Below are 11,765 nucleotides of genomic sequence, written 5' to 3' on the forward strand. Positions count from 1 at the left end.
CACACACACACACACACACACACACACACACACACACACACACACACACACACACACACACACACACACACACACACACACACACACACACACACACACACACACACACACACACACACACACACACACACACACACACACACACACACACACACACACACACACACACACACACACACACACACACACACACACACACACACACACACACACACACACACACACACACACACACACACACACACACACACACACACACACACACACACACACACACACACACACACACACACACACACACACACACACACACACACACACACACACACACACACACACACACACACACACACACACACACACACACACACACACACACACACACACACACACACACACACACACACACACACACACACACACACACACACACACACACACACACACACACACACACACACACACACACACACACACACACACACACACACACACACACACACACACACACACACACACACACACACACACACACACACACACACACACACACACACACACACACACACACACACACACACACACACACACACACACACACACACACACACACACACACACACACACACACACACACACACACACACACACACACACACACACACACACACACACACACACACACACACACACACACACACACACACACACACACACACACACACACACACACACACACACACACACACACACACACACACACACACACACACACACACACACACACACACACACACACATCTGTAAATCGTTTCGCGCTTCATCACTGTTGCCTCGAACATGCAGCTCGCGAAAAGAAAATTGAAATAGATTTTTGCTTGCCGTCTGCCTGTCACGAGGAGGAAGAGAAGGAGGAGGAAGAAGAGGAGGGGGAGGGGTTAGGCCAGTGACCGTGGTGATGAATGACCCACGCCTCCCCTTGACACATGCAGTGATCAGGGAAAGTCTTCATGTAAATTTTAACCGAGAAAAGTAAGTTATGAGATTCTGGAGTTCATAAAAATACGTAGAGGATGTGGGGCAGTGCTTATGTCTTCGTTATTCTTGTCATTGTTAAGTTACATCATTGTCTCTGGGAGTTTAAAAGTGCTTGTGGGAGTTTAAGAGTCCTTATGGGAGTTTAAGAGTCCTTGTGGGAGTTTAAGAGTGCTTGTGGGAGTTTAAGAGTCCTTGTGGGAGTTTAAGAGTCCTTGTGGGAGTTTAAGAGTCCTTGTGGGAGTTTAAGAGTGCTTGTGGGTGTTTGAGTGCTTGTGGGAGTTTAAGAGTGCTTGTGGGAGTTTAAGAGTGCTTGTGGGAGTTTAAGTGTTTATAGGAGTTTGAGTGTTCGTGGGAGTGTAAAACTGCCACTGGGAATTTAAGAGTGTTTGTGGAAGTTTGACTGCTTGTGGGAGCTCGGATGCTTACAGGTATTAAAAAAAAAATTGTTGTTGTGGGAACTTATGAGTTGAAGATAATTGCTGTTCATAAGCTTTTTACATTAATGTGAAAAATATTGACAGGAGTTTTTTAAATAGATATCTGGAGTTTATTATCGTTTCATTCAGCACTATTGTATATTTAGAATGCAAGATAATGATCAAAACTAATTATAACAATGAAAGTAATGATGATAGTGTCAGTAGTGATTGATAATAATGATTGAGACTTTTTGATTATATTGACAGTGATGATACTACTACTACTACTACTACTACTACTACTACTACTACTACTACTACTACTACTACTACTACTACTACTACTACTACTACTACTACTACTACTACTACTACTACTACTACTACTAACCACCATCTTACTCTTATTTTCGCAAAACAGCAATAATCTCTAAATTCTATCTCTTCCCCATCCTCCGATTACAAGATTACATTTTTCCTCTCTCTCTCTCTCTCTCTCTCTCTCTCTCTCTCTCTCTCTCTCTCTCTCTCTCTCTCTCTCTCTCTCTCTCTCTCTCTCTCTCTCTCTCTCTCTCTCTCTCTCTCTCTCTCTCTCTCTCTAAAAATAGGATGCCACTCAATATCCGAAGTGCTACACACACACACACACACACACACACACACACACACACACACACACACACACACACACACACACACACACACACACACACACACACACACACACACACACACACACACACACACACACACACACACACACACACACACACACACACACACACACACACACACACACACACACACACACACACACACACACACACACACACACACACACACACACACACACACACACACACACACACACACACACACACACACACACACACACACACACACACACACACACACACACACACACACACACACACACACACACACACACACACACACACACACACACACACACACACACACACACACACACACACACACACACACACACACACACACACACACACACACACACACACACACACACACACACACACACACACACACACACACACACACACACACACACACACACACACACACACACACACACACACACACACACACACACACACACACACACACACACACACACACACACACACACACACACACACACACACACACACACACACACACACACACACACACACACACACACACACACACACACACACACACACACACACACACACACACACACACACACACACACACACACACACACACACACACACACACACACACACACACACACACACACACACACACACACACACACACACACACACACACACACACACACACACACACACACACACACACACACACACACACACACACACACACACACACACACACACACACACACACACACACACACACACACACACACACACACACACACACACACACACACACACACACGTGGTGTTTACAATTCCCGCACCTGTGTTTGCTTCTCACAAATTTGTCTCGCGAGAAACCTTGAGGAGGAATGGATGGAGGAAAGAAAGGAGAGAACAAGAGAGGCAAGAGAAAAAGGGGGAAGGAGAATAGGAGAAAAAAAGTAAGAAAGAAGAGGAAGGAACAAGAAAGGCAGAGAAAAAGGAAGAAGGGGAATGGGAAGAGAAAAGAAAGGAGAGGAAATGAGGAAAGGAAGAAACGAGGGAAGAATAAAGGAAGAGAAAAACCGAAGTGGAATGGGAAGAGCAAAGAAAATAAATTGAAGAAAGAAAGGAAGGAATGAGGGAGGGAGAGAGGAAGAGGAAAAAGGGAAAGGAGTATCAGAAAAGAAAGAGAGAAGAATTTGTGAAGGCAGATAAAGAAGAAAGGAATAAAGGAAAGAAGAAAAGAAAAATGAAAGGAAAGATGAGAGAAGAAAAGAAGGGAAAGGAAATGACTGAAAGAATGAACAGAGGGAAAAGAAAGAAAGAAGAAAGGAAAGCGGAGAAGAAGAGAATAAATCAGAAAGAGGGAGATATGAGAAAAGAAAAGGAAAGTATAACAGAGTGGGAGGGAGGCGAGGATGGGAGGGTACTGGTTGTAATGAACACACATATCACATTACGAAAACAGACTGTAATGGCGGATACTGATTGAGAAACTGTGAGATAATGATGCATATTGAGAAGTAATAAGGGGTGAGAGGGTGATTATTCGGAGCGAGAGGAGGAGGAGGAGGAGGAGGAGGAGGAGGAGGAAGAGGAAAAGGAGAATCAGGAGGAGGAGGAGAGTGGATACTGAATAGCGACGGAAGCGAGAGAACATTGCAGATGAAGGGAAAAAAAAAGACGAAAGGGAGAAGGAAGAAAACGAAAAGTAAGAGCAGGTAATAATGGTTTAAGAAAACGAAAGAAAAAGCAAAAAGACGAAAAAATAGTGTATGAATAAAAATGATAGAAAGAGGACATAATAAGGAGGGTAGAAGTTTTATTCATTGCAATTCTGTGCAGACTTTATTACTTGAGTATGAATAGGGCAGGGAAGCGAGGAGGAGGAGGAGGAGGAGAAGAGGAAAAGGTAAAGGAAGAGAAGCAGGAAGAAAAGGAGGAGGAAGAAGAGAAAGAGGGAAAAGAAATGCCAATACTGATATCATATGGAACAGCCTTTGGAGCCTCTCTCTCTCTCTCTCTCTCTCTCTCTCTCTCTCTCTCTCTCTCTCTCTCTCTCTCTCTCTCTCTCTCTCTCTCTCTCTCTCTCTCTCTCTCTCTCTCTCTCTCTCTCTCTCTCTCTCTCTCTCTCTCTCTCTCGATATCCTCATGTGCAGTGTCTGTTTCGCGGATGTGAGACGTGACTCCAAGGGGTCCATCCAAACTCGTGTCGCCTTCCCTCCTCCTCCTCCTCCTCCTCGCTCTCTTCTTCCTTATTGCTCTCTTCTTCCATCTTCATACCTTCTCTTTTCCTCTCTTTCCCCTCCTCCTCTTCTGACTTTTCTCGTATATATTTATTATGTACTTATTTTCCTTTTTTCCTGCAATATTCATCTGTATGTATGTGTCTGGTTGTCTGTGTGTCTGGTCTGTGTGTCTGGTTGTCTGTGTGTCTGGTCTGTGTGTCTGACTGTTCTCCTTCCACCTGTCTGTATTTATGTTCCTGTCTGTCTGTCTGTCTGTGTCTGTCTGTCTGTCCGTCCGTGCCTGTGTCTAGTTGCCTGCCTGTCTATCCATTCTCTCTCTCTCTCTCTCTCTCTCTCTCTCTCTCTCTCTCTCTCTCTCTCTCTCTCTCTCTCTCTCTCTCTCTCTCTCTCTCTCTCTCTCTCTCTCTCTCTCTCTCTCTCTCTCCACCAGGAAAAGATTGGAAGAGTAAGAGGAAGAGGAAGAGACTATGTCATCCAAGTTTTAAGAGTAGGAACTTTGATCTTGGGAGGCCGGCGTCATGTGAGGAGAAGGAAGAGGAGGAGGTTACAAGAGGAGGAAGAGGTCCATGGAGGTCGCGAGGAAGACTGAGGTGTTTCAATATCTTTCTCTGTTAATGTTATTGTTTCATTAAGTTTCGTTTATTTTCGCTCCAATATGTGAGGCTCAAGTGGTAATGGTTTGGTATTAAAGAGGAAAGTGGTTTAATTATATAATCTTTTTTGTGACATTGCTTAGTGCTCCTTATTTTTTTTTATTTATTTATTTTTTTTAGAGTGTAAATGTTTGAGGTTCTGAAATAAGGAAATGTTCACTCTCAAATCATTCTTCGTACTCTTTTTTCAAGGAATTTTGTTCATAAACTGCATGTATAATTTTAAATATATACACGTTCATTACACAACACGTAGTCTCTCTCTCTCTCTCTCTCTCTCTCTCTCTCTCTCTCTCTCTCTCTCTCTCTCTCTCTCTCTCTCTCTCTCTCTCTCTCTCTCTCTCTCTCTCTCTCTCTCTCTCTCTCTCTCTCTCTCTCTCTCTCTCTCTCTCTCTCTCTCTCTACCGGTCCTCACAATCTCCTCGTGTTCCCAAACTATTCTCGGGTTGACAGCGGCATCAGCGAACATTTAATACTCCTCCACCAAACAAGTAATTGGCTTACGTAACTGGCGGCGCGGCCCTCGGGAGTTCCGGGCCGGCGTCGTATTTTGGCAGACGTACTGGTGGCGGGCGGAACTTCAATGTCCTGGACGCCTGTGACTGCTTTATTTCTCTAGGGCAAGGTCATGACGTCAATAGCGGCGGCGGGCGGGAGGGAAGGAGTGAAGGAGTGTCGGCGACGGCTTGCTTTCTCTTCCCTCCCCTCCCCTCGACCCTCTAGCTTCCATATCCCTCCCCTTCCTCTTCCCTCCCCTCGACCCTCCCTGACTCCCATATCCCTCCCCTTCCCTTTCTGTGTGGCGCCTTATAGTTGGGGTGAGGGACTTGTGGTGGGTTTCTGGAGAGTTTGAGGGCTAGGGCAGAGCGTTTTGGGATTGATATGGTAGGTTTGTGGTGGGTTGGCGGGGAAGTACAAGGATAAAAGGTGTTGGTGTAGACGTGGTGGGATTGAGGACAGGGGATAGTGTGCTTTAAATTGTGAGTTTACGGTGGGTTGGAGGGGAAGCAGAAGGATAGTGGGCTGGAGGGCTAGGAGGACAGAAGGGTGGACTAGACATGATGGGTCGAGAAATCTATGAGACCCGTGTGGAAGTGAAAGGTGAATGATAGCGACCCTTGATTGAATACACTTGTCGACTGCTGTGGCTCTCGTGTCCCCTCGCCCTTTGCTAATTGACTACTTGTACTGCAGACCGTCGTGACCTTGCTTCTCTTCCTCCTGTCCTTGTCCCTCCCCTTCCTTCCCTCCCCTCCTCCCTGTCTCGTCTCGGCGTCGTCCCCTCGCTCGGAGCATCATCTGGCGCCACCTCACGTCCTTCCCATATTGACCCACAGGCACCGGCGCCCACATCCCGCGTTTCCACCCCCCTTCCTCTCTCTCTCTCTCTCTCTCTCTCTCTCTCTCTCTCTCTCTCTCTCTCTCTCTCTCTCTCTCTCTCTCTCTCTCTCTCTCTCTCTCTCTGGCCATATGACCTCATTTTTGCGGCGCTTGAAAAGAAACAACACACACACACACACACACACACACACACACACACACACACACACACACACACACACACACACACACACACACACACACACACACACCAATATCTCTCTCTCTCTCTCTCTCTCTCTCTCTCTCTCTCTCTCTCTCTCTCTCTCTCACACACACACACACACACACACACACACACACACACACACACACACACACACACACACACACACACACACACACACACACACACACACACACACACACACACACACACACACACACACACACACACACACACACACACACACACACACACACACACACACACACACACACACACACACACACACACACACACACACACACACACACACACACACACACACACACACACACACACACACACACACACACACACACACACACACACACACACACACACACACACACACACACACACACACACACACACACACACACACACACACACACACACACACACACACACACACACACACACACACACACACACACACACACACACACACACACACACACACACACACACACACACACACACACACACACACACACACACACACACACACACACACACACACACACACACACACACACACACACACACACACACACACACACACACACACACACACACACACACACACACACACACACACACACACACACACACACACACACACACACACACACACACACACACACACACACACACACACACACACACACACACCAATCTCTCTCTCTCTCTCTCTTTCCTTGGTGTTTCATTGCTCACCCTTGTTTGTTGTTTCTTTCCTTTTTTCCTGTGTCAATTTGCTATTTGATACTGTCCCTCACCCGCCTCTATTTTTCCTGCCTCCTCCCCTTCCCTCGTCTGTTGAGAACTCCCGCCATCAGCATTCTGTATAACTTCCATTCCTTGCTTCGCCTTCTTCCTCTTTCCCAATCGATCTCTGGAATATGCGATTCGGGCAGGAGATAGCGAGGTCACGGGAAGAGAGAGAGAGAAGAGGAGAAGGAGGAGGAGGAGAAAGATAAGGAGGGAAAATTTTCAGTTGGGGAAAGGTATGTGAAGAAAGATAAGAAAAAGGGAAAGATGAGAAAGTGAGAGAAATATAGATACGAGAGAGAGAGAGAGAGAGAGAGAGAGAGAGAGAGAGAGAGAGAGAGAGAGAGAGAGAGAGAGAGAGAGAGAGAGATGGAGAAAGAGGAAGATAGATGATAAAGATTAGAGAGAAAGAGAAAGATTATGAAAGGCCGAGGTCACGGGAAGGGACGGAGAAAGGGAAAGAGGAGAAAGGGAAATATAAGGGGGAAAATTTTCAGACGGAGGAGAAAGACAAAGAAAAGGAATAAGGACAAAAGGAAAGACGAGAAAGAGAAAGAGAAACATGAGAAGGAGAAAAAAATATTTGGAGATAGAGGAAGAGAGGATAAAGATTAGGTTGAAGGAGAAATATTATGGAAAAGGTAAAAAGGACAGAAAAAAAAAGACAAGAACAAGATGGAAAGAAAGAACAAGGAGAGGAAAAAAATACACAAAAAGGAGAAACAGAAGCAGAAAGACTAGAAGAGGAAAAAGAGCAGAAAAAGAAGGGAGGAATGTTCCCCGAAAGATTATTTTGGATAAAGTGAAAAATGAAGAAGGATTGAAGAGACTGGAATGAAAATGGGTGGAGGAGGAGAAGAAAAGGGAAGAAGAGGAAGTGGAAGAGGAGGAGGAAGCAAGACCTGAGCGACGGTTGAATGGAGAAAGAACAATAAGGGAGATGATTCTGAAGAGTTATTGGAGTGGAGGGTCAAGAGGGAAGGAGTAGAGGTCAAGGTAAGAGGAGCGTTTAAGGAAGGAGCGTGGAAGGAAACACATGAAGGACAGGAGGGAGAAACAGAAGATTGGGAAAATATTAAGGGAAAGTATGAGAGGACAAATATTGCATGCCTAGGTAAATAAGAGGTATTTTGTGTGTGTGTGTGTGTGTGTGTGTGTGTGTGTGTGTGTGTGGAAATAAAGGTTTTTTAAAAGGGTTATTTTTTTATACTTAAATAATGTGATGTGTAGCGTACAACCATTATTTGATTGTCTTCCTTGTGATGTGCATTGATAAGTCTCTCTCTCTCTCTCTCTCTCTCTCTCTCTCTCTCTCTCTCTCTCTCTCTCTCTCTCTCTCTCTCTCTCTCTCTCTCTCTCTCTCTCTCTCTCTCTCTCTCTCTCTCTCTCTCTAAACGTTTCTTGTTTCCGTTTTGTGTGTGTGTGTGTGTGTGTGTGTGTGTGTGTGTGTGTGTGTGTGTGTGTGACAAAAGGGGGGAAAGAGAGAGAGAGAGAGAGAGAGAGAGAGAGAGAGAGAGAGAGAGAGAGAGAGAGAGAGAGAGAGAGAGAGAGAGAGAGAGAGAGAGAGAGCAGTAGTGGTAACAGAAGAAGCAGGAATATTAAAGTGAGGTGCTGAGCTTTTAAAAGGGAAGTTTGAAGACTTTTATAATGAATAGAGAGAGAGAGAGAGAGAGAGAGAGAGAGAGAGAGAGAGAGAGAGAGAGAGAGAGAGAGAGAGAGAGAGAGAGATGACATAATTTAACGTAAATGTATAGTCATACGGCTTTTAATGCATGTTATGATGTCGAAACATTATCCTGATAGCTGAAAAGCACACAATAATTACATAGCTTTATTCGATACTACTACTACTACTACTACTACTACTATTACTACTGCTACTACTACTACACCACTTCCCACTACCACACCTTTATCTTAAAAATCACTCTAAAGCTGAAGTAGGTGACACATGACATTTAAAAACGCAACGAGAATTAAGTCTAGAGGCGATAAGAGGTGTGAAGAATGGTGGTAGTGTGTCGCCGTCTCAGTGTTGTGAGTCTTATCAGATGTAGTAAGGGAGACACTGCTATCTCTGACGTCAATTGTTTCCTCCCCTTTAAGTGATGTATGTGAGTCTAAAGGGTATGGGAAATGAAGGCGCTGAGATAGAAAGTAACAAGACATGTCGTGATAGATGGATAGATAGATGGATGGGCTGATAGATCAATAAATGAGTAAGTAGATGGAGAGATAGATTGATAGGTAGGTACGTAAGCAAATGGTGTTGATGGATAGATAGATAAATGGATTGATAGATAATTGAGTAAATAGATTGGGAAATAGATACATAGATTGGTCGACAGGTAGGGAGGCAAATATTCTTAGATTGGAAAATTTATAGAATGTTTAAGTAATAAGAGAGAGAGAGAGAGAGAGAGAGAGAGAGAGAGAGAGAGAGAGAGAGAGAGAGAGAGAGAGAGAGAGAGAGAGAGAGAGATTGGTAATTACGATGGGACAAGGCAGAAGGAAATGAAAGAGAAAAATACTGAATGAAGAAGGACGAAAGGAAGTGATTTATCTAATGCCAGGTGGAAGAAAATAAAGAAATTCCTTGATTTTCTCCATTTTTCGTTTGAGGGACGTGAGGAAAGGCTGACGTGAAAGTAAGCCAATCAGAGACGAAGGGTATTTTCTTTTTCTTTTCTTTCTTTTTCTATCTATCCATTCTATCTATCAATATTTGTTTATCTTTTCTTTCTACTTTTCTGATTCTAGTCTCATCCCTTTTGGCGTAATCCTTCCACTTCGTAGCCTTACCTTGCCACCTCAAACTTCTATAGGTGAAGGGAATTAGCTTAACCCTTTGAATTGCTGTAGCTGTATTCAAACTTTATAAAAATCTGGTAAAAATTCTGGGGTATGATTTTGAAAAGCCCTCCTGATAGCCTAAGTGATTGAGGAATTAAAACCAAAGGCGCAGGAAATAGCAGGCTTAACTCTTTCACTTTTGCGACCTCGCCTCAAGCTTTTATTAAAGAGTCTGGTGCATTTTATGTAGAGCGTGGTTTTGAAAGACACCGTCGATAGAAAAATGAGTGATGGAGTAGTACAAGAAATTTTCAAGAGCCTGCAGTTTGACTTGAGCTGTGTGGGAATGGTAAAGGGTGTTTTTATTTGATTTTTTTTTTTTACGTGTTAGAAGGATTGGCCAAAGGGAAGAAGATAAGGAAAAGAAAAAAAAAGTTAGAAGGATAGAAGTTAACTCGACATCCTGTTCCTAGTATGCCAAAGAAGCGATAAGAAAAAAAAAAGCTAGCCAGTTTGGTTCCGGAAGTGTCTTGATACCCAGATAAGGTAGATATGACTTATAAAAAATCAGAACAATGACTCCCGCGTATTCCTGTGTGAGTGAGAGACTGCAAGTGATGCCACACTGCTCAGAACACGGGTGAGATGACAATCATTCCCTCCCGGCACTAGTTAGCATTTCTTGGATGCACTATTAAGGGAGTTAGTTCGATTATGATGATTGGATTTTAGTGTTAATTGATCGTATTAGGTGAGCTGCCGGCCCCGCCTTAATTAGGTTTGCCGTAAAGGGAAGGTTGTGTGTGTGTGTGTGTGTGTGTGTGTGTGTGAAGGGAGGAAGAAAATGTATATTGTTTTCCTTGTCTGCCTGTCTGTTCCTGTTTTTATCTAAGTCTCTGCTGTCTGTCTTCCTGTCTCTTAACATAATTCTTATTCTCAGTGGAAGAGCGCTATTCTCTCTCTCTCTCTCTCTCTCTCTCTCTCTCTCTCTCTCTCTCTCTCTCTCTCTCTCTCTCTCTCTCTCTCTCTCTCTCTCTCTCTCTCTCTCTCTCTCTCTCTCTCTCTCTCTCTCTCTCTCTCTCTCTCTCTCTCTCTCTCTCTCTCTCTCATTGCCCTTTGAAGACGTAGAACAAGAAGTGTCCTCCACGACCCGGAGACTCGCTTGTGTCAGGGAAAGATAAAACGCCTTTTAGACTGAGTGCAAATCCAGCGTTCCTTTCCCAACACATCCCTGCTGCTGCTCCTTTCCTCACCTCGCCTTCCTCCTCTATCTGTTCTCTGTACCTGTCCCCTCTAGCCACCCACACGTCCTTTAAATGCAGTCCTGTAATCTAATGTGGTGTTCCTTTCTCAATATATTCCTCACTGCTCCTTCCCTCCCATCTCTCTTTAATTCAGTACCTGCTGCCTGTTCTTGTCTCCCTCTCTACCTAGCTATTCTCACTCCGGCCTTCTAAGTGCAGTCTACTAACCCAATAACCTAAATAGCGTCACACATATCTCACACCGTTGTTAAAAAAAAGATGACAAGGGGAAGGACGAAAAGATTTAACTGGTAGGGGGATACGTGTGAGAGAGAGAGAGAGAGA

This window comes from Scylla paramamosain, chromosome 9 (assembly GCF_035594125.1).
Source record: "Scylla paramamosain isolate STU-SP2022 chromosome 9, ASM3559412v1, whole genome shotgun sequence".
In the NCBI taxonomy this organism is placed as follows: Eukaryota; Metazoa; Arthropoda; class Malacostraca; order Decapoda; family Portunidae; genus Scylla; species Scylla paramamosain.